Source organism: Euprymna scolopes, chromosome 4 (genome assembly GCF_053919585.1).
Source record: "Euprymna scolopes isolate OS-2025 chromosome 4, ASM5391958v1, whole genome shotgun sequence".
NCBI lineage: Eukaryota > Metazoa > Mollusca > Cephalopoda > Sepiida > Sepiolidae > Euprymna > Euprymna scolopes.
Window position 1 is genome coordinate 19,957,594 of NC_136485.1, and position 25,472 is coordinate 19,983,065.

Sequence of the window (25,472 nt, forward strand, 5' to 3'; positions counted from 1 at the left end):
TCAAAACAAGGTATTATAAGAAGGCTGACTGGGAAAAATCGGGGATCTCATCAGGGATGCTCCATGGGAAAATACATGTTCTCTTCCCGCTGCACAGTGCACAAATGAAACCACTGAATGGTTGCAAACGGCAATTTAATCACATATTCCTACGCAAGAATTCTGTAGCAAACCCTACTCTCCCCAATGGTTTACTTGTACTTGTGCAGCTTCCATTGCTCAAAGGCAGCATGCATACCGCAGATCTAACCGGCATATGCCCAGTACAAACAGACAAAAGTATACAGAAGCTTGAAGTAATCGTAACAAAGAAATGGCGACAGACAAGAGGGAATATACCATTTTAGAAGATGTCTGGCTAAAGAACTGATCCATTTATTTATTGCCACATTAGCCTCCTCCCGATTTTTTTCCCCAAAATATTTGAATCCATACTTAACCAAGCTCTGGTCCATCACAATAACGCTGCTAAACTTTTGACTGACCGAAACTATGGATTTAGGCAAGCCCGTTCTATAGCAGATATCCTTACTGTAATCTCTGAACGTATATACCATACACTGGACAAAGCAGGGGTAGGTAGAGCAGAAGGCCTAGATATATTTAAGGCTTTTGACAGGGTATATCAAGTAGATATTCTCAGGAAAATCAGATCATACGGTATTACTGACCAACTACTAAACATAGTTAAATACCTTAATAAGAAAAGAATCCAGGTTATCATCGACTGTCGTGTATCTTAAAATACGATATAAAAGAAGTTGTACCTCAGAGGTCTATCCTTGGAACTTTATTCCTAATATTCCTAAATGACCTTCCTGATAAAATTGTCTTTGAGATGGTTATATTTGCTGAGGACACAACACTCTATAACATGCACGAAGGGGAAACATCCCCTTCGTGCGTGTTATATCCAAGGAAATGGCGGAAACACTAGAGGCAGACCTTCAGAATTCAATTCTGCAAAGACTAAGCTTATTGCCGTTAATAATTACAAGAACTCTTCTCAACCATCAATAGTTATGGCTAAAGATACACTACCAAAATATACATCTTTCAAACTCTTCGGCTTAATGTTCACAGCTAGAAAGTTACTCACACCCGAGAGTATCCTGTACCTCTAAAAAAGCCATCATTCGCTCATGTATGGAGTATTGTTGTCACATTTTTGCTGGTATACCTGCTACTAGTCTCTCGCACCTGAAATGCCATCCTTGCTTCAACCTCTGTCCCATCGATGACATGTTCATCCATCTGCATGTTCTACAAGTATTTTTTATGGTGGATGATCTGACGAACCCCAAGCTCTTATACGGCATCGACGTAAATTCCTCCGACAAACCCGACAATCAGCAAAATCCCATCCCTACACAATAGAGATCACTAGATGTAAGAAAGCATTCTACTAATAGTTTCTTTCCCAGAACTGCAAGACTCTGAAACTCCATTCCTGGTTCCTATTTTCCCAATTGTACTGACTTGCAGAAGTTCACGTATAATGTAAACAGACATCTTGCTGCTCAACTCCCTACATAATTCTTCCTGCAGCTTATGTCCTTGATATTAAGCCAGTACATCAAATTGGAAGTGTGCCTTGTTTGGGGTGAAATTAAAATTAAAATGTATACGAAATGATGTAAAAACTGTATCACTCCCATTTATCAATCTAGTATTGCAGTTATAAACAAATATTTAAAAAAAAAAAAACAGGTCGACATTTTTTCTTTTTTAAGACGTTACTCTACCGTCACGACACCAAGTTTTTCTCTCCTTTACTTTTCCGTCTTTACACCACTGAAAAAGTTTCGCGCTTCTCCGGCCGCATGTCGACTACAGCCGGCCTATTCTCCTCCTTGACTTAACACGTCAATTTACTTCGACGTCGCTCTTTGCTTTTGTCGACCACGTGGTACATTGTTCTCCTTTTTTTCCTCAAGCTCACTTTTAAATTTGCATATGCGTGTTTTTTGGTAATGATGCTGCTAATCTCTTCGCAAGCTATCCATACTTTGCTGCTGCTGATATTTTCCCTACGCGCTCATATGCAAAATGTTGCAAGCAAATCATTCGCTGAGATATGAAAATACTACAATATTATGTAAACACAATGTGGGTTTGAAAGTTATTAAAAATAGAAGGTTCAGAAAGAATTGAAGAAACCAACAAATATATTTCGAAAATCAATTGCAGAGTCAGAAAAGATGATAACATCCTCTCCTCAATCATTATTTTCATATAAAAATGACTGCTTGCAGCGTATAATTTTTATCATTATTATTGTTCCGAATAAACTCCAAAATATAAAAGCGTCTGACAATCTCCAAATAATGACAAGCAGAAATAATAATAATAATAATAATAATAATAATAATAATAATAATAATATTAATAATAGGAAGAAGAAGAAGAAGAAGAAGAAGAAAAAGGGGGAAGATAAAGAAGAAAGACAAAGACAAACATAAGAAAAAAGAAGACTGCCGATATAATAACATGATGTCTAGATAAAAAATATCAATTAATGCGATCGAGAGACTGACAAATAGAAAACATATCGGTTTTCCTCTTCGTCATGACAGACAATTGTTACTCGGTTTTTGCGTGTCTGTGAAATTCAATCTTATTCTCATATCTTTTTTATAATTCTTCAACCACTTTTAACTCTTCTCTTTTACAATACTCACTTTGTCTTGTTTTATTTTCCTATTTTATTCTAAGACGGTTATCATTCTATGATTATTTTCCTTTCTTTTCTACCCTTTCTTTATCCATCGCTTCTTACCATCTTTCATCTAATGCATCAAAGTCAGATAAACTTATTGTCTATGGTTGGTCGTGATGTTCTTCCCTTTATTGTATGCTTCTTTTTCTATTTTTTCACTCGAGTTCGGAAACGGCATGATATCCCATACGCTTTTTTACAGTGTCGCTGACCTTTTCAGAAAGCCCAGGAGGTTTCTCATATTTTCCTCTCGCTTTCAAACTGCCGGTGTACGAACACAGTTTCGTATCACGACATTAAGACTGGCGTTTTGCAATGGTATAATACCACGTCTCTTCTGACTCTCCTTTTCACCTTCTATTCATCTCCCCTTCTCTCCACCCTCTCTCTCTTTCATCTACTCTATCTCCCTCTTTGCACATTGCATAGATGACCTTTTACTGCACTTGTCCAGTACACCATCATCAGCGGTGAAATGGCAAATCTATTATCATTATCTCCAGCGCCATTATTATTCATGCATTCGCATCTGCCTATCAATCTAAACCTGATAGTCATCGAAGAGGAACAAGTGACAGCACGTCTCCTCAAAACTGAAGCACAGACCTCATCATTTAAACAAGACTCGATTGTGTCTTTCTACATATTTTATTTTAAAATCCTCATAATAAACAGTACTTTAAATTAAAAAAAAAATCACCATGTAATGAAGCAAGAAGCTATTAAGAGATAAGGTAAATACATTTACTCTGGCCGTTCTTACCGAACAATACTAGTAGGTATAATCGGCGTTACTCATTAATACATGCAGATTATGTATCATAATAGTTTATGTGGTATTATCAAGTTATCAATATATAGGTTAGCGTATGGAATCCGCGAATTGAGATTTTGTCGTATCTTGAAATTAATGCGGGTGTGTTTATAAAGTTTGCGATTTATAAAAAAATTAATTAGTCAATTATTACAATTAACCCCCAAAAGTATCCTGTATCTCTATAAGGCCACCATTCGCTCATGTATGGAGTATTGCTGTCATATTTGGGCTGGTGCATCGGTTACTAGTCTCTCGCTCCTTGACAATGTTCAAAAGAGAGTCGCAAATCTCATAGGCCCTGAACTGCCATCTAAGCTTCAACCTCTGTCCCATCGACGAAACGTTGCGTTCTTCTGCCTGTTCTATAAGTACTTTAACGGTGAATGCTCTAACGAACTGCAAGCACTTGTGCCCCCACGACCTGAACACCCTCGACAGACCCGACAGGCTGCTAAATCCCACCCCACACTGTAGAGATCCCTAGATGTAAAAGACCTTTCTACTCCAGTAGTTTCTTCCCCAGAACCGCTAGACTTTGGAATTCCATTCCAGGTCCCTGCTTCCCCAACTCTACTGACGTGCAGAAGTTCAAGTGCAACGTGAACCGACATCTTGCTGCCCAAACTCCCTACATAGTACCCCAGTAGTTGTTGCCCCTGATAGTAAACCACTAAACCAAAGTGGCAATGTGCCTTGTTTGGGGTGAAAATGTGATAATGAAGTGTTTAGAAAGGAATTTATAACATAAAAATAAGATAGTATAATAAATACACTGATAAAAAGCGGGGTTAATTTATTTCGACAAGAGAGTACATACTCATACTATGTTTGCACAATCAGTAACTTCTCCGTTGACACTTTACCACCAGAATTTTTTATGCAATATATAAATACTTTCATCATGCAACCTACACGTGACCGAAGTTATCCTGCAACTTACGGCCCCAAAAAAAACAAAACAAAAAAAAAAACCTTATTCACTTGTTGAACTTTAAATACCAGTTGGCTTACAGACCATAACCAGTATTGTTGACGACTTAAAAATACAATTTGACGGTAAAGGCTAAAGGTAAATCGTAGATCTATTGTCTTTGCTTTATTTTATTTATGCATTCGAATCTTTGCACCAAGCTAAACTATATGAATTTCGATCCAGACACTATTTAAAAATATAGAAGTACATTTTAAAATATTGGTTTGGTATTTTAGTTTCGTAAATTTAATCACCTCGAATTAGTCTTGAATTAATGGCGACATTTATTTACTGTATGAACAGCTATATATCTGTCGGTCTATCTGTGGGTTTGTATGTCTGTCTCCATATTTTCGGAACTCTATCCCTCCGAAACTAAAAGTCGCAGGTGGCGCTAGGAGTCTAAAAAGATTGGCCCTTTTTACGGTTCTTTTTCTTTTCATGGATATTCTGCCGATAAAAATTGTTTTGAAGAGGTCAAAATTGAAACAAAATCGTTATACATTTTGTACATTCATCTTAATTTATTTTAAAATTTTAATCGGTTTATATGCATGTCACGTTGATACAGTGGAAACAGGACCGGCTTTGAATACTTCGGTTTCGATTCTAGCTGATGGCACCTAATACTTTTTTACTTTTGAAATAACGACTCTTTGATTGTATATATACGAAATCTAGGTACATTAAAATATAAATATCATATTTAAGCATAGTTTACGCCCGGGCAAAGCCCTCTCTCGCCAAGGAACATATAACTCGGTTTGTTCTGTTTTAATTTCTCCAGCTCGTATGAATATTATCTCCCTCCTTTTTACTCACTATATATATTTATAGTTAGTAAAAGCTGTTCCCGGAAGTCCTAACAATATCTAAGTTTACCTGAACCCAGACAAGCCTATGGTCAGAGTAAACTATATTATGAAAACTTGGACAGTATAAAAGCCGACTCTCCTAACTTAGAGCCGATCGATGTAACTCGAAAGTTGTTCTGGATCGGAGCCGCGTCTACCTGTCCAAGTCCATACTACATCCCCGGACTTTTCGTTTCGAAATTTATGGTTCTGTCCTATTAAGCCCGCGATCTAACTCGAGATCTTGGACCGCGTTCCAGTCTCCCGCTAAAACTAACCGACGAGACGAATTCATGAAGGGCTCGATTCGCCGAATAAAGGAGACTAGCTCAGTACGGTTATTTGGCACATACGATCCAATTAAACGAAATGTCACACCCTTTACGGCAACATCCAGCACGTGCAATCTTCCTCTCGGATTTGCATATACAGCGTCATACGTCGCATCAAGAGTGCGCTAAACTAGCATCATAATGTGCTGAATAGAGCTGGAAAAAAATGGGTCTTCTGAATACAACATACATCCACCCGAGGCGTTGAAGGTCGCGTGCAACTCGAAGTTTACGAGAGGCGTCTCTCAAGCCTCGGACATTCAAACTAGCTAATCGTAAGGCCATCTTGGTTTACTTAGAGTTGAGAATCCTGACCAAACATAGACGGTGTCAAGACAGCGATAGCTGTCCTCATAGATCCAGTGATCATCTCAGTGGTGATTGACCCGTCAGGGGACAGGCCGCTGATGTCAGGAGTGAAAGTTAATTTAATGCCCCTATATAATGATGGATGCATTTTTATAGGGATCCACCCAACATATATTTTTTTTAAAATCAGCCATTAAAGGAAGCGACTAGAGGAGAGTCAAGTTTCCAGCCGCCTTTTTCAGGGGGTGATGCAGTTGCTGTGTTGCATGTGGTCTCGTATTCGTCCGGCATGACTTCTGTTTGTTTAGCGTCCTAATTGACAAGTTTTTTCTTTGTAGTTTTAAGGTCTTCTTGAGCCTTTGGCTCTAGATGTCCGAGAACCCTATTTCTTGGATTGTTTCTTGCGACTGGCTGCTTCTTGGGGTAAGTGTATGTAAAATGTCCTACTTCCCCGCAGATTCAGCACGCCGATCGTCTTCCTGCGACCACAATAGGAAGTTTCTCCGCCTCTGCTTCTATATAATACGAGATCTTTAGGAAAGCTTATTTGTTAAGTAAAATATCGAAGGTCTACACGCCGTTATAATGATCGATAGTTACTCCTGTAATATTGGCAAATTGGATGAGATACGCTGCTAGATACTCTACCGGGACCGCGCCTGGGACCTCAAAAATAGATATTGTGATCCTTCTTCCCAAATACTTCATTCTCAGGAGATATTCCGATGTAATGATTTCATTCTTCGAAAGATTGACGCAGTCTTCTCCCATTTTAAACAATGCTGACCATGTTTGTAAACTCTTGCTTTTATTATGCGTTCTGCCCTCATCCGACTGTCGCAATGAGTTTCGTTACCGTTTCCTTCGTTGATCTTATCAGTTTTTTCGTTTGTTTTGACGAATAGCGAAATCGTTTTTTTTCGCAACCCCTGAAATCTGGTTTGCTCCAGCGTAAGTCATTCTCAGTCGCGTATTCCACACATTTCCGCGCTTCTCTCAGGAAGGTTTCGACGTTGATTTTAACAGTTGGAGGTTCTTTCCAGCCTGTATTCTCGGCATCCTTTTTCTCTGCTGCAGAATCCGTCTGCACACAGCTGGAAGTTGTCATGCCCGTCGGTGAAACGGGGAAACAAAACCCGGGAAACGCCGGCGCTAATATTAAGCGACGGGGTAAGGAAAGGGAGAGCAATAACAAATTTTACAAAAATAGATGACAACAATAACAGTAAAAATAACAGAAATAATAACAGTATAGATAACAATAATAACAGTAAAAATAACAGAAATAATAACAGTATAGATAACAACAATAACAGTAAAAATAACAGAAATAATAACAGTATAGATAACAACAATAACAGTAACAATAACAGAAATAATAACAGTATAGATAACAATAATAACAGTAAAAATAACAGAAATAATAACAGTATAGATAACAACAATAACAGTAAAAATAACAGAAATAATAACAGTATGGATAACAACAATAACAGTAAAAATAACAGAAATAATAACAGTATAGATAACAACAATAACAGTAAAAATAACAGAAATAATAACAGTATAGATAACAACAATAACAGTAACAATAACAGAAATAATAACAGTATAGATAACAACAATAACAGTAAAATTAACAGAAATAATAACAGTATAGATAACAACAATAACAGTAAAAATAACAGAAATAATAACAGTATAGATAACAACAATAACAGTAAAAATAACAGAAATAATAACAGTATAGATAACAACAATAACAGTAAAAATAACAGAAATAATAACAGTATAGATAACAACAATAACAGTAAAAATAACAGAAATAATAACAATATAGATAACAACAATAACAGTAAAAATAACAGAAATAATAACAGTATAGATAACAACAATAACATTAAAAATAACAGAAATAATAACAGTATAGATAACAACAATAACAGTAAAAATAACAGAAATAATAACAGTATAGATAACAACAATAACAGTAAAAATAACAGAAATAATAACAGTATAGATAACAACAATAACAGTAAAAATAACAGAAATAATAACATTATAGAGCGCAAGAATAACGTTACCGACAAATAACTCCTAATGGGGTACGCAACCAATGATTTCGACGATCGTTTTTATAACCACAAGTTACATTAAACAACCATTCAGAAGCTCGCAAAGTTACTAAAACATTTATCAAATTTTGGATTCAATCAATTCGTCGTCTCCGTCACAAACCTGCATTTGATTCTTCGCCCCCATCTCTGTTACTAGGAATTACTTAACACTCAGGATCAGAACTGCACTGATTCTCCGCCGCAATCTTTGTTCAACATAATGTCTCAACAATAAACAGGTGATGCGCCCATCCATCGTCTTTGTTTTAACGATTCGGAATTTAACTTTGAATTATAGCAGGTAAAATTTCTGGGGTATCTAAGGATTCGGAAACTACACCTAATTACACAATCTACAACCGAGAATCGTAACGACTCTGAATTTCTCGAAAAGAAAGCGACTATTTTGCTTATACGATAGAAGTCTGTCTCTGATTATAAGAGATGCCTTTGATGATGAACGGAAATCATTGAGCATATTAAGAGAACATTATTTATCAAAAAGGAAACCGAAAATCATATCACTATATACAAAACTAACGTCTTTAAAACGTAACGAGGATGACACTATTACCGACTACGGTATAAGGGCAGAAACAATCGTTAATGCCTTAAAACTCTCAGGTGAAATAATAAGCGACAGCCTGTTGATATCAATGCCCTTCAAGAGACTTCCAGCCAATTTTAAAAAATTTATAACTTTTATAACGCAAAATGATAAGCCCATACATTTCAGTGAATTTAAATTGCCATTGCGCAGTTATGAAGAGACGAATCTGATGCTCGTGGACAATAATAATTCCAGTAATATCATGAAGTTCAAAAATTTTTCTCGTAAAAAGACACCACCAAATTACGCATCTCATCGCAATGTTTCCCCCAAAAGAAATTTTCTCAAGAAAAAGAATACAATTATCTGCTATAATTGCGAACGACCCAACCGTGCATGAGTTCGCCAAGCTAATCAAGAACCTAGATTCCAGTAAAACAACTGGCCCTGACGGCATCCCAATTATAGTGTTAAAAAGCTTCAACCAGAACTTGCTCACATACTTACGAAACTATTTAAGCGCTGTCTTAAGGAGAAGTGCTTTCCGACTCCCTGGAAGACCTAATCAGTTTGCCCTGTATTTAAGAATTCAGGTGATAAGTCATCTCCCTCTCAGTACAGACCAATAAGTCTCCTGTGTGTTATGAGTAAGTTGCTGGAATCCATATTAAATAGATAAATAGTCAACCACCTCAGCAGGAATAACCTTCTTAGTGACACACAGTATGGTTTCCGCTCTGCAAGATATACCGCAGATGTGCTGACGGTTAAATCCCACAGCATTAGTGAATCTCTTGACAAAGGCTTCCTTTCTAGCTCTTGACATATCAAAGGCCTTCGACAAGGTATGGCATAAGGGTCTTTTTCACAAGATTTCCAGCTACGGTATAACTGGAAATGTTTTCTCAATCAGTAAATCAGTTCTCTCCGATAGGCTCATAAGAGTAGTGGTAGATGGACAAAAATCGGAGGCCTGCAATATAAATGCTGGAGTCCCTCAGGGGTCAATACTGGGCCCAACTCTCTTCCTGATCTACATCAATGACCTCCCTAAACACATACTTCAATCATTCTTTGACATCTATGCTCATGACACGACCATCTACGGCAACACATCAAAGGCTGTAAATGACAAAGTTCTCTCTGTTTCTCTCTCCTATGATCTCGAGCGCATGGTTCAGTGGGGGAAGATGTGGCTGGTTACCTTTAATACATCCAAAACCAAACTTCTATCCTTACATCATCAACGCTCTGATCCCCATCTGGCATCAATTGTGATGGATGGCTCTCGTCTGGGAGAGGCCCCGTGTTTTGACAAGCTTCTGGGTTTGACCTTTACTCCTGATCTGAAGTGGAACACGTACATCAAGTCTGTTGCCAAGGTCGCTGGAAAGATGGTGGGATCCTTCTACCGCTCCAGAAGATATCTCACTACTGATGCAATTCTCTATCTATATAAAAGCCAAGTACGTCCAAGGATGGAATACTTCTGCCATATCTGGGCAGGTGGTGCTAAAAACAGCCTATCCTGCCTTGACAGAGTACAAAATAGACTTCGTGGCTTTGTGGGGGATGCCCTTTTCTCTACCCTGCAACCTCTCTCCCACAGAAGAGATGTTGCGAGACTATCCTTGTTTTTCGTTATTTCCATGGCAGGTGCTCGTCTGAACTCCAATCTCTGGTCCCCCCTCGCCAATCTTTCACGAAAAACACCCGTCTCGCTGAATCCACTGTCAAAAATTTCCCCCACTCTATATCTGTGCCTAAATCAAAACGCGGATTCCATGAACAAAGCTTCTTTCTTAAAACTGCACGCCTGTGGAACTCTGTTCCGTCTGCCTGCTTCCCACCGGACTACAACTTGAATGTCTTCAAGTCCAACGTTAACCAATTCCTAATGAACCGCCCCCTTAAGTAAACACTTCATCAAATCTCCACACTAACGTAATGTACTTGCAATACCCCTTATCCCTGAGTGGCTTCTGGGCCTTGATAAGTGGTGATCACTGTGTAAAAAAAACACAAAAGTTTCCAATGTCGATATAAAGGCTCCAAAATAAACTCCATAAAAAACGTTGAGAACTTTGATGAAGAACATATATTTCTATTCACATGTAACTGACAATACGACAAACGGTAAGAATCTCCTTTCAGACTGTGGTGCTACAACACACGTTATCACCAAGGAATCTGATTTTATTATTATGATTCAAACTTTATTCCACAAAGTCATTTTGTCGAACTTGCCGACGGTATTCAAATAAATTATATAGTCTTGAAAAGAGGCGATGCTAAAATATAACTAAAAAAAGAGGCGACATTTTTAACTGCATTCTAGAAAATGCTCTTTTCATACCAACATTTAAGCAAGACATATTTTCCGTGCAGGCGGCAATTAAACAAGGCGCGAATATAAAGTTCGGCCAAAACAAGTCAAAATTGATACACCCTTATGGAACTGTATTATTTAAAAAGTATAGTTCCCTCAAAAACTGCCTATCACGACTTGGAAAACTGGCATAAAATTCTAGGACACGACAATACATTTGATACTAAAAAAATACCAAATGTAGTCGAAGGCATGAAAATACCTTCAAACGATCACCCAATTTGTGATGCTTGTCCATAGGGGGGAATGACAACATATATAAGCAAAACACAAGACAAAAAGGGCACGGAATTCTGTCACTTGTGCACTGTGAGTTGGCAAGTCCGATTAGCCCGATGGGGAGAAATAATCAAAGATAAGTTTTGAAGTGTGTTGTTGATTTTTCCGGTTTAATTATAGTTTATTTTCTAACAAAACAAATCCGACACTATCCTCGCCATTAAGAAATATTTAGTTTATATTGCTCCGTGCAACTAGGTAAAATGTATTCGCACAGAAAATGGGATTGGATTTACTAGTAAAGACTTTGAACTTTCATTAATTAACCATCGTATTAAACACGAGAAATCTGCGCTGTATTCCTCATTGCAAAATGGCACCGCTGAAAGAGCATGGCGAACCCTTTCTAAGATGGCAAGATGTTTACTTATCGAATCAAAATTAGCGTATAGTTTATTGACGTACGCTTTAGATCGTTCAATAGAAGATTAGGCAAAACACCGTATGCAGCGTTTTGCGGTGTAAAGCCGAAAATGAACCAAATGCATATATTTGGTTCAGATTTATTTGCATTTATAGAAAATACCAGTAAATTAAAAGCGAAAAAGGGATTTTCGTAGGTTACGATAAAAACAGTCCAGCATCTACTTTCCAGTCCAAAATACCATAAAAAAGGTTAGATGTGTAAAATTCAATGATACATTAAAATTAAAAAAATGCGATCTAGTGGATAAAAAACTCGATCACAATGCAAATATATTTAATGACGACAATTGCAGTAAAACTACTGACGTAAATATTAACCAGATACGTCGATACTCGATAAGGGAGGGAAAAGGCCAGACTTCTTAAAAATTGAAAAAATGCAAGACTACACAGTGGATTACTGTTACTCGTTAAAAAAGCGCACCGGAAATATATAATGAGGCGATTAATTCAGAAAATCACCAAAAATAGAAAAAGCTATAATATCCGAATTGAAAGCTTTATTTGAAAATAACACATATTAAATGGTGGCAAAACCAACAGATAAAAATATAATTTCTTCATGCTGATGTTTTTTTCCAAAAAATAACAGCTTGTGGCAGTGAAACTTTTAAAGCAAGATTTCTTCTTAAATTTTTTTCACACATGTCTGGAGTGGAACATTTTGTCACATTTCCACCAACGAAAACTTTAACGACAATTAGAATTTTATTACAATTTGCTGCTCAATACATTTTAAAAATACATCAAATGGATGTAAAAATGCTTATTTAAATGCTTCTATTGACTGTTAAATCTATATTTACTCTCCGGACGGATTTAAAATGAAAAATAAAAATTTCGTGTGCAAAATAGATAAATCATTATACGGACTAAGTCAAGGTGCTCACAATTGAAATTTTACACCCTATAATTATTTACATGAACAAGAATTCAAGCAATGTCCTGTAGACGCATGCATGTATACCAAAAATATAGGTAATAAATTCTTTTTTTTTGGGGGGGGGTGTCGATATATTACTCGCCTCAAATTGTGGCAACACTTTAAAAGATGTTAAAAATGAATTAAATAACAAATTTAAAATGGCCGATCTTGGTTAATTGTTATGTTTCCTCGCTATAAAATTTATCCGTGAAAATAAAATTATAACAATGAACCAATTACTGTACATTGAAAATATTCTGCTCAAGTTCGGAATGCGTACACCTCCCGTTGAGATGAATATGAATAAAAATATAGAGACCGAAACAAAATTAATAGATGATCGATTATACAGAAAAATGATTGGAAACCTCATCTATTTGATGACCGCCATTAGGCCTAATATATGTTACACTGTAACAAAGCTACCTCAGAACTTATCGAAACCGACAATTAAAGATCTTATCTACAAAGAACCAAGGAATAATCTTTAATATTTAAAAAGTCAACATATCCTCTAAATTTAGAAGGATTTTCGGATTCAGATTGGGCTAACTCTGAGGATAGAAAAAGTATAATGGGATACTGTTTTGGACTGTTAATGACTGGACCTATGATCTATTGGAAAATTAAAAAAAATGTTGCCCTTTCTACTTGTGAAGCAAAATTTGTGGCCCTCACCCATTCCGCACAGGAGGCAATTTTTCTGAACACCCTTCTAAAATCTATTTTAAAACTCGATGTAAGGAAAAACCTATAGCCATTCATTGTGAAAACCAGGGTAGTATCTTATTAGACAATAATTCTATGATTCAACAAAGGTCGAAGCATATTCCTATCAGATATCATTTCATAAGGGATGAAATAAGTAAAAAAAAGTCTATTACTCTTAGTTATCTAACTTCTGAGAATAATATAGTGGACATTTTCACTAAACCTATCAAAAAGGATGAAATTAAAACATTTTATAACCGAAATTTTGGGAATCTAATCATGAATAAATCTCTTTTCAGAAAGCCCAAAATATAAGCATGAAAAGTCGAAATGACACACGCACAAAAAATATTAGATTGTAAATTGTCCCGAGCACGACGTTAAACTGCGAAACTATTTAATATCATTAAACAGTCATTAACAGTCCAAAACTATTTAATAAATTACTCTCTCTCTCTCTCTCTCTCTCTCTCTCTCTCTCTCTCTATATATATATATATATATATATATATATATATATATATACATATATATATAGTAATTTATTAAATATATATGGCTATTAAGCTACACTGAATATTTCGCGTTTCATTCACTCTAGGACTCCTCATGCTTATGCGCGAATTCTGTGGTTGTTTATCGTTTTTATATGCTCCTCTTCTATTGAGATTTCAGTTAGCCAATCAATAGAAGAGGAGCATATAAAAACGATAAACAACCACAGAATTCGCGCATAAGCCTGAGGAGTCCGAGAGTGGATGAAACGCGGAATATTCAGTGTAGCTTAATCGCCATATATATATTTTATAAATTACTAACTTGCTCTACCTACGTATTGAGCACTTTTGAAGTAAATACTTAAAGTTTACGCATAAATCTATACTTTCGTATATTAATTTTATATGAGTAAATTAAGTAGTTATATATATATGTGTGAGTGTGTCTATTTAAATATGATTATATATATATATATATATATATATATATAACGTGTTTATTTTTATATGTAATAAAAAACTTAATGTGATTTATAAAAAAAATTGCTTTCTTTTGCGCATTATACCAATATATTAATAATTCTTTTTGACCAAAGAGACTAAAGATAGATTCCCCAAAACAAACCGAAAAAGTTTTATTTTATTTGTTCATTACTTTCTTTATTTTTATTCTATTTATTCATTTATTTTTTTCCGTTTTCCTTTTCTCAAGTCAAACCAAATTAACTCTTAAAGGATTTTTATATTATATAAAAAAGGGCGTGCGTTAAAATGTCTCAACGCTTAACAGATATTTATGTCTTTCAATCTTTCATTTCAAGTGCATAAATGAGTCGGCCATTTTGTATATCTTCTTTCACAGATAAGCACTTCATTTTTGTTTACAGATAGAGCACATGCCCCCTCCCGATCTCTGAGATCAATAAAACACCTCGTAGTCCTTTATCCAAGAAGGCCTCCGCCTTTAACTTTGAGGCCTTTGGACGACTTCCTCTTGGGGGATACCATTCTCAGCTCCGTTAGAGTCATTCCCATTCGACTAAGGAAATACAGCGTAAGTCCACGTCGTTAAGATCGCAATTCGCTTCCTGACAGATCTTAACTACCTCCTCCTCCTTCCCCTCCTTCTCCCCCTTCTCCTCCCCATAACCGTTATTGTCCACCGGCAGATAAGATATGTCGCTGAAACGCCAACTATAATACAATTATTTTTTGTCTGCGTCCCCGTTACTACTCCCTTCCCCCCCCCCCCAGCTAGTAGTACACTTCACATTTGGAAGGCTTCACCCACACCTCCTCATCACTTCAATAGTAGTTTTCTCATCCTCAACTCCTGCAGTTTTGTTGTAAGGATGTGCGAGGATGCCGCCACTCATAAATAAAGATGACCCTATGAGGTACTGTTGTTTCATTTTGTCTGGTCTTTGGATACATGTGGTACCAGAATAATGCCTCCATGAGCAGGATGTAGCGTCTCTCTTCAGCAGTCTTGATGGTACGATGATGCCTTTTCACTAATCTGTTGCTGCAGAACACCCCACTTCTCACACCTCCCTGAAAACTTCCGACCGAAAAGCAGGGTCATCGTCTATCAGTAACTCTGCAACTGGCCCTCTCTCCAAAAAATACCCCTCAATAACTTTGCCGATCCCCCACATAGTTTCCGACTTAATATCGCTCTAGATAGCTAATATTCTTTGTCCACAGTCAATCATCGACAGATAGAGTTTGTGGCAATATTGCGTGACTTCAATGGCCAACCGTTTCCAGTCCTCCTCCACATGTAATTCTTTCTGCTTCATGTCTGGACGGGGCGGGGTCAAGCTACTAGCATTCCCTGCAATTTTTTACTACCTCCTTGACTTTTTCATTGGTAATTTCTGGGTTAACCTCCCTTGCCAGTGGTGGATATTACGCAATTCTTTAAACTCTGCTGTTGCACAGCAGACAGAAGACACACTTTTCATCCTACAACCAAGCCTTATTTACTTGCGTCATTATATCCACCTTATTCTTTTCTGATGGGACCAGCATGCCAGGCACTTTCAATTTGAACTCCTTACTCAGATCCGTAAACGCCCCATTTCATTTGATCTTCATTTGATCAACATTTCAGCAGCACCTTTATCTCGATTACTTTCACTCCCCACTTCAGGGCTCGATTGATCCCTTTCATATTGGCATCCAATTAAGCAACATTTATATGGACGTAGCCATATATTTTTTAGCCATGCTGGCGATTCCACAGACACCTCCTATTTCCAATATGACACCCAATATCAGGCTACTTGCATCACGCCATATAACTCTCTGTTCTCTATTGCTGACATACAATTCCCCATAAACTGGGCCCTCCTTCTTCACTCTCATGATGACTTCATGTTAACAACCTGCTTCGTCACGTTGCCCTCTCAGTTGTCAGTACCCGTCTGCCGTTTTATAAAACTTCACGCCATCCTGAGCCAACCAGCAAAGGTATTGTGTCCCACCAACTACCTGCAAAGTGACAGACGTTCAAGCTTTGTCATTTCAGTCCCAACTTCAGATATTTCATTTCTTCATTTGGAGAGAAGGCTTCATTTTTCAAATTGACACTCTTCAATCCCAAAGCTGCTCTGCTGTCTAACAAATCTGCTGGTTTTGCAATTAACTCATATTCCTCAATATGATTGCTCACCTTCTCTACTGTCATTTCGTCTTCCTGCGCAAGGATATCACCAATATATGAACTATTAGGCTTGTCCATTTTACAATTCTTCTTCAACACCGTCTTCATGACAGCAGTCATGATTTTTGGAGATGAACTTAGCCCAATGCCAACCTCGTCGGACAATACAGCTGTCCTTTGTACTTCACAATTTGGTAATGCCAAAGCTTTTCATCCACGTAAATCTGCAAATAGGCAGACTTCAGGTCTACGATCTTACTCGCCCGCTCCATCCTCCTCCATTTCCCTATAACCTCCTCGCATATATCGATTCCTTCTCCAGTATGGTAGGCTACGTGTTTGGTTATGCCTACCCTTGTACTTAGTAGGCTAAACAACCGCCATAATTGTCAGTACTCCTCTTTCGTCCCCTGACCAAGACTAGGCTCCCCTCTTCTATCCACCTCTCAAATTCTTTTTCTTCTCTCTCCTCGCAACGTGCTCTCATAACAATCCACTTTATTTCGTAGTTTTGGCGGCCCAGACATCTATCGCTACTCCACCTCTCACAATCAAACTTCGCCAGGAAATCCTCATCCTCGATGCAGCAAGCCTCTGGTTTTTGTACTTGATGTTCTCTCCACTTTCTACTCCTGCCATCCCTATCACGCCGAGGCATCTAAGTCACTTGGCCTGCCATCACTGTAGCATCCCCAGCTGGTTTATTGCCGTCATACCTAGCATCATGTCAACACCATCGACCAGACGATCCAACACAAGAGCTCGCACCACAAGGGGAACACTTTGCACCATCACTTCAGCTATCGTCTCTCCCAGGCATCTCAGCTCCCTACCGTCCACGGTCTTGATAATGCTGGCTTTGCTCCATGATTTAGCGACATTTCTTGCTAACAGCGTCGTGCTGCAACCCATACTAACAAGGGCTTTTACTATTTTTTCGTTGACAACTACCGCCATTTCCGCACAAAAGGGGTAACTGCTGGCGCAACAGTTGCATTTTACTCGTTTCACTTACCTCGGGAGGCAACACAATTTCTGATGATGTGTCCCATCCAGCCACAACAATAGCAAGTGATCTCTTGTCTCGCTTTATTGCAGCTTTTAATAGAGTTGCGACCCTGAGACGGAAAGCACTTTATGGCAAATCTACCCTTCTGTCTCCCTGCCGCCTATCTCTCGTAATCCAAGGATTTATGCACGCACTTCTGCTTTAGCCGCATCCGCAGCCGCATCCGCAGCCGCATCCGCAGCCGCAACTGGATTTTTATCTTCTAAACTAGAAGTCTAGCGTAGACCAAGAGATCATTCACCCCTATGTTGCCAATCCCTGTTATTCGCTGCAGATTCTCATAAACTTCTTCCGGGAAACCATTCACCAGGAACAATCCCACAGTCATTTCCAGGCTCCTTCCCACATTACCAGCCAAGCCTGCCAGCACTATAATCTCTTCAACGACGACGTCGACTCACTCAACAGTCCATCTCTACTTCGAAAGCTAGCCAAGTGCCTCAAAGAGAATGCTAATTTCAGTCGCTTTTCTATCAGGGAAAGATTTGCTTTATTTTCTTTACGCAGTTACTGATATATTCTGAGGGGTTCTTCTTCTAAGCGTATCCATGTATTTAATCTTCTGACGCTTTACCACCATCTTTAACTCGTCTAGCACTTTTAACTAGGTCCCCTTCTCAAGTGAAGGGCTTCAACATTTGACCACTTAACCTCCAGTCTATCAAAGTATTATGCTGAAATAGCTCGTGCTCTACGGTAAAGTAGGCTGGTTAAAGGTACTCAACCAACGCAAAAGCACACCTCTGTCCTTTCTTCCATTAGCCTATAACAGCTGCTAACTCCCTTTTATGTTCAACTTAGAATAATCTGTCTTTCCCACCATGCACTTCCTTTCCCATCATGCACTCCAAGTGCATAAATCAGTCGGCCATTTTTTCTTTCACATGGAGCAACACAGGTAAGTTTTCATTTTGTTTGCAATACAATAAAATTCTGAAATACAAAGATAGTTAAACACTACGAAACATTTTATAATTCCCATTATTGAATTTATAATCAACTTTCAGAAAGACCCGTTATTTCCGAGATTTAATTAGGATTAGTAAATGTTCCACACGTCCAATAATTTTATTGTGATCGTAATTGGTTAAATCATCCATATTTCACCCAATTCAAATGATTGGACTCTCTGGACACAAACTAATCGCTATTTACCAGAAGTAAACTTCACACACCCGCACGCAGTGACTACTCCACAACACATTGTAGTTCACATTGCACTATAGAAAACTTACTGTTGATTTTATAATATTTTTATTTATTGACTTGAATTAAATTTTTAATGCAAAAGTGAAATGTAATGGTTCAATTATTCTCTAAGAAGAAGCATTTATATCGAACGCGTCATTATTTTTCAAAGAACTTACTGTAGATGTTATGCATCGGGTAGGTCGTAACTGATAAAATTCGTCTAATGCACTTGTAATGAAACGCTTTATAAATGGTGGTAAATATCGGACTGTTAATTTTTTAATCGGGCTATTTCTATTACCAACTTTTGAAACTTAGCGAGGGCATTTCAATACAAAACCTCACTAAGAACACTACCTGACATATGATATACATTAGTGTAAAATTAAAAAAGAACCCCAGCTGTTTCTAAATACATAGAAAACCCATTCTCCGACAGACACACAGACAAAATGCATTTTATATATATATCAAGTTAATGAATAAATTTTAAAATGCAGAACGTTATAACATTAGAGTACAGACCAATAAGTCTCCTGTGTGTTATGAGTAAGTTGCTGGAATCCATATTCAATAGAGAAATAGTCAACCACCTCAGCAGAAATAACCTTCTTAGTGACACACAATATGGCTTGCGCTCTGCAAGATCTACCGCAGATGTGCTGACGGTTATATCCCACAGAATTAGTGAATCTATTGACAAAGGCTTCCTTTCTAGGGCAATTGCTCTTGACATGACAAAGGCCTTCGACAAGGTATGGCATAAGGGTCTTTTTCACAAGATTTCCAGCTACGGTATAACTGGAAATGTTTTCTCAATCATTAAATCATTTCTCTCCGATAGGCTCATAAGAGTAGTGGTAGATGGACAAAATTCGGAGGCCTGCAATATAAATGCTGGAGTCCCTCAGGGGTCAATCATGGGCCCAACTCTCTTCCTGATCTACATCAATGACCTCCCTAAACACATACTTAAATCATTCGTTGACATCTATGCTGATGACACGACCATCTACGGCAACACATCAAAGGCTGTAAATGACAAAGTTCTCTCTGATTCTCTCTCTTATGATCTTGAGCGCGTGGTCCAGTGGGGAAAATGTGGCTGGTTACCTTTAATACATCCAAAACCAAACTCCTATCCTTACATCATCAACGCTCTAATCCCATCTGGCATCAATTGCGATGGATGGCTCTCGTCTGGGTGAGGCCCCGTGTTTTGACAAGCTTCTGGGTTTGACCTTTACTCTTGATCTGAAGTGGAACACGTACATCAAGTCTGTTGCCAAGGTCGCTGGAAAGATGGTGGGATCCTTCTACCGCTCCAGAAGATATCTCACTACTGATGCAATTCTCTATCTATATAAAAGCCAAGTACGTCCAAGTATGGAATACTGTTGCCATATCTGGGCAGGAGCTGCTAAAAAAAGCCTATCCTGCCTTGACAGAATACAAAATAGACTTCGTGGCTTAGTGGGGATGCCCTTTTCTCTACCCTGCAACCTCTCTCCAACAGAAGAGACGTTGCGAGCCTGTCCTTGTTTTATCCTTATTTCCATGGCAGGTGCTCGTCTGAACTCCAATCTCTGGTCCCCCCTCGCCAATCCTTCACGAAAAACACCCGTCTAGCTTAATCCACTGTCAAAAATTTCCCCAACTCTATATCTGTGCCTAAATCAAAACGCGGATTCCATGAACAAAGCTTCTTTCTTAGAACTGCACGCCTGTGGAACTCTGTTCCGTCTGTCTGCTTCCCACCGGACTACAACTTGGATGTGTTCAAGTCCAATGTTAACAAATTCCTAATGAACCGCCCCCTTAAGTAAACACTTCATCAAATCTCCACACTAACGTAATGTACTTGCAATAACCCTTATCCCTGAGTGGCTTCCGGGCCTTGATAAGTGGTGATCACTGTGTAAAAAAAAAATGATATATTATTTAATTGGAATTCATTATTGAGATTAGTATTATTTATTAACCTCTCTATCACCTGCGCCACGGGCCCCTTCTTTTTGTATTGAAAAGCCCTCGCTAAGTTTCAAAAGTTGATAATCGAAATAGCCCGATTTAAAAATTAACAATCCGATGTTTACCACCCCTAATAAAGCGTTACATTGGAAGTGCATTAGACGAATTCGAGGGATCTTGGCGCAGTTGACAGAGATGTGTAATCGCAGTCGATAGTCGTTAAATCTCTACGGTTCCAAGGGAGAATTGTCTGAAAATAGTGGTTTCAATCCTACCCAAATCCGGCTAGAGGCGTACTTGGTCAAAATCTGGTTAGACGACAACAACTATGGAAAGCAGTGATTGCAGTGGATGCAGCCAGGAGATTCAGAATGCCTATCCCGTCGCGGTTACGACCTGACGGAGGCCAGAGGAATAGTTTGCCGAAACGTCGTGAAACAACTAAGAAAAATGAGGATAATAGGATGGAATACTGTTGCAATATCTGGGCAGGAGCTGCTAAAAACAGCCTATCCTGCCTTGACAGAGTACAAAATAGACTTCGTGGCTTAGTGGGGGATGCCCTTTTCTCTACCCTGCAACCTCTCTCCCACAGAAGAGACGTTGCGAGCCTGTCCTTGTTTTATCGTTATTTCCATCGCAGATGCTCGTCTGAACTCGAATCTCTGATCCCCCCTCGCCAATCCTTCACGAAAAACACCCGTCTAGCTGAATCCACTGTGAAAAATTTCCCCCACTCTATATCTGTGCCTAGATCAAAACGCGGATTCCATGAACAAAGCTTCTTTGTTAGAACTGCACGCCTGTGGAACTCTGTTCCGTCTGCCTGCTTCCCTCCGGACTACAACTTGGATGTCTTCAAGTCCAATGTTAACAAATTCCTAATGAACCGCCCCCTTAAGTAAACATTTCAGAAAAATCTCCTCACTAACATAATGTACTTGCAATAACCCTTATCCTTGAGTGGCTTCCGGGCCTTGATAAGTGGTGATCACTGTGTAAAAAAAAAAAAAAAAATAGTCCGCAATAAATAAAATTAATATTATAACACCATGTTTTTAAATGTCGTCAAATATATAATTCAAAATCTAAGAAAAATTAATAGGGGAAACCGGGCAAGTTGATTCGTTGGACAGGTTGAATAACTCCTATGCTATAGTAATTTCGCTGAATCTGTCAATTTCTCTTGCGATCCATGCTTTATCAAGGCTCAACCTTCTCCCTCAACTATCATTGCGTGGGAATCAAGGATCGTGCATGCTCGATCTGAGGTGTGTGAAGTGATCAAACTGACTAAATTTTAATTGCCTCTCTTAATCTTTATAGTGTACAAATTGCTTGCAGACAAAGTTGGAAAGCTATTCAGTGTTAACAGAGAATCTATGAAAGCTTACACCAAAGGAAGGAAATAGCCGTGATTTATTGTGGACTTTCCATTTGCTATGTTTTATTTTGTTCTTTTGGGCCGGTTGATACATGTATGATCCTTCCCCAACATGTATCAACTTATCCCTTATTTTTATCAACGTACCCTAGCCGTTATTGTTCATATAGGTATTTTATTATTATAATTTTTGTATTATTTGATTTTTTTTATCTATAAATACAGATCGTGAGAAAGTACAAAACAAAAACCAGGAGAGGGTTCTATTCACTTGAAGACATTAAAACGGCTTAAGGGAAGGTGGATAGTAGACATTTATTTCACCAAAATGTCGAATAGTGCAGATTTACAAAGATACTTTATACAGAGCTTTCAAGAAAAAGTATGGAACTGCAAACCGTTCCAGAAAGATCACAGGTCTTCAACCAATATGAAGAGTATGACCTTGTGGAATACATCATCAAAAGCCCAAGGGCTTTAAATTGATAGTAAACTCTTCAATTTCTGGCTTGCTAACTCACTGAAAGACATAAACACTCTTTCCTGACAATTGGGAGACTGTGCAAACAGCAGAGGACTGGCGGTTCAGCTTTTAGAAGCAGCACTAAAAACAAAATAAGTTCCCGGACTCCAGAATTGATCAGTCAAATAGGACACCATTCTTTGATAACATCAAGGACCCGTACATACATTATATTTTTGACCTGGGTAACATCTACTATGTAGATAAAACGGGTATTAAATCACCGCAAAAGACTCAGAAAATGGCAGTAAAGGCAACTATACAGTAAGTTGTATAGATGATCCCTCACGAAAGGAGTGAAAATTTGACGATGCTCGGCTTCATCAATACCTCCGTGCATGCTTTTCCTAAGAGTAAACTTCAGAAACAGCATGATAAAGAACAGTCCACCTACTGGTTCACGCGGCTTTGCCAGTCGCTCAGGGTGGACGAAAGAGAAGCTTTTCTTTCAGTGCCGGAGAGTGTTGCTAATATTAGGGAACACTAATTTCGCGTATCCTCGGATGTGGTCGATTTTCTCGACAAAAACAAATCGTCTTGCTCAGCATTATTCCATTATTCAATCCGTCGTTTCCAGCGTTTGAACAGAACAGTCTTCACACGATTGAAGCGTGCATTTTATTTTGCCGGTAGTAACATGGAAACTGGTGACCATCCATGATGTTGCGTAGCATTGAACATCATCAGCAGATTTAAATATACAAGAATCTTTCCACTGAACACCTTTATTTTCGCGCGATAAGCAGTATTTTAATTGTTCTATTCTTTTTTGCTATGTAAATATAATTTAATGATTTACAACATTAACTATTTATTATAAATGTGTTTCGAATGAGCGCCATGTTTTTTTTTTCTGCATTAACCTGTCCCGGTTTCCCCTTTTAATCTATCTGCAATTATTACAGCATAATTTGTTGGATATCCATCGATATTTAGAATATGCCAAATCATGTGGAGAGGTTTAATCACCATCGAACAGTTTACGCAGTCTGCCGTTAAGAAATTTACTTTCTCTTCCATAATTGTAACGGCCGTTTTCGCCTTAAAATTACTGTGTAATCTCCCATATGCATACGTCTAAGTTACAGATTTATCAACTATGTCGACTTTTTATGAAATTACCATTATATATATATATATATATATATATATATATATATATATATATATATATATATACATATATATATATATATACATATATATATGTGTGTGTGTGTATGTGTGTGTGTGTGTGTGTGTATAGCAAAAATGGTAATTAGTAAAAACCTGAAGAGAGTGCTCAATATTATTGGAGAGCAAATCGTGTTTTATTTTTTTTTTTACCGTTTTATATGATTAGTAATGTGTAGTGCAGCCAGCACCAACCCTAGTCAGGGGTTAACCGGTTTCCTCCGAAGGAGGAAGTTTCATGGGATTATTAAATTCACAAGCGGTCCACAGTCGCATGTGTATCCCCGTTAGAGGAGATGACGACGTTAGGTTTTTGCAACTTTTTGCAGGGAGGTGTCGACGTCCTCCTACATACAGCACCTGGAATTGCCAAATTGGTCACCCATTTTGGCAATGACCAGGCTCAACGCTGCTTGGTGATCTGACGGGAACCGGCGTGTCAACGTGATTATTCCGTGTGGTTATTATCTGTTTAGTTACACATATTTCGGTTGCTGAACTATATTTACGATCCAGCAACCTCGTCAGACCTTACATATATGTGCTTATATTTTGATTTTCAGAATTTAACTTTAAACACTAAACTTGTATATATATATATGTATATATATATATATATATATATATATATATATACATATATATATATATAAAATAAAATAAATATCTTATTTTTCTTTTATTAATATTATTGGAATTTTTTCCTTTTTTCCGTGTACACCTTTTTCTGAATTATTCCATGGATTTCTGCCTTTGGATTATTATGGAGCATCTTCTTCCAATTACAGGATTTCCTTGGATTTTACTTGGGCAAATGGAAATTAATTTAACTTTCTTGAAGTTATATATTTGGATTTTACCGTCACTGGATTATTTATCTTCCACCAGACTATCCATTCATGTGTAATCGCCCTTTTCTTCACCATATTCCCTCTGCTTCACTTTTTTGTTATCAAGTAAGATCTTTGACTTACTTGTCGTTTCATGCATGCAAAATCCGATCCCGGATTTTGCTAATTCCTACCCTCTTTTTTTTACACAGTGATCACCACTTTTCAAGGCCCGGACACCACTCAGGGATAAGGGTTATTGCAAGTACAGTACGTTAGTGTGGAGATTTAATGAAGTGTTTACTTAAGAGGGCGGTTCATTAGGAATTTGTTTACGTTGGACTTGAAGACATCCAAGTTGTAGTCAGGTGGAAAGCAGGCAGACGGAACAGAGTTCCACAGGCGTGCAGTTCTAAGAAAGAAGCTTTGTTCATGGAATCTACGTTTTGATTTATGCACAGATAAAGAGTAGTGAAATTTTTTGACAGTGGATTCAGCTAGACAGGTGTTTTTTGTGAAGGATTGGCGAGGGGGGACCAGAGATTAGAGTTCAGACGAGCACCTGCCATGGAAATAACGATAAAACAAGGATATGCTCGCAACGTCTCTTCTGTGGGAGAGAGGTTGCAGGGTAGAGAAAAGGGCATCCCCCACTAAGCCACGAAGTGTATTTTGTACTCTGTCAAGGCAGGATAGGCTGTTTTTAGGAGCTCCTGCCCAGATATAGCAGCAGTATTCTATCCTTGATGAGAAGGAAAGTATTTC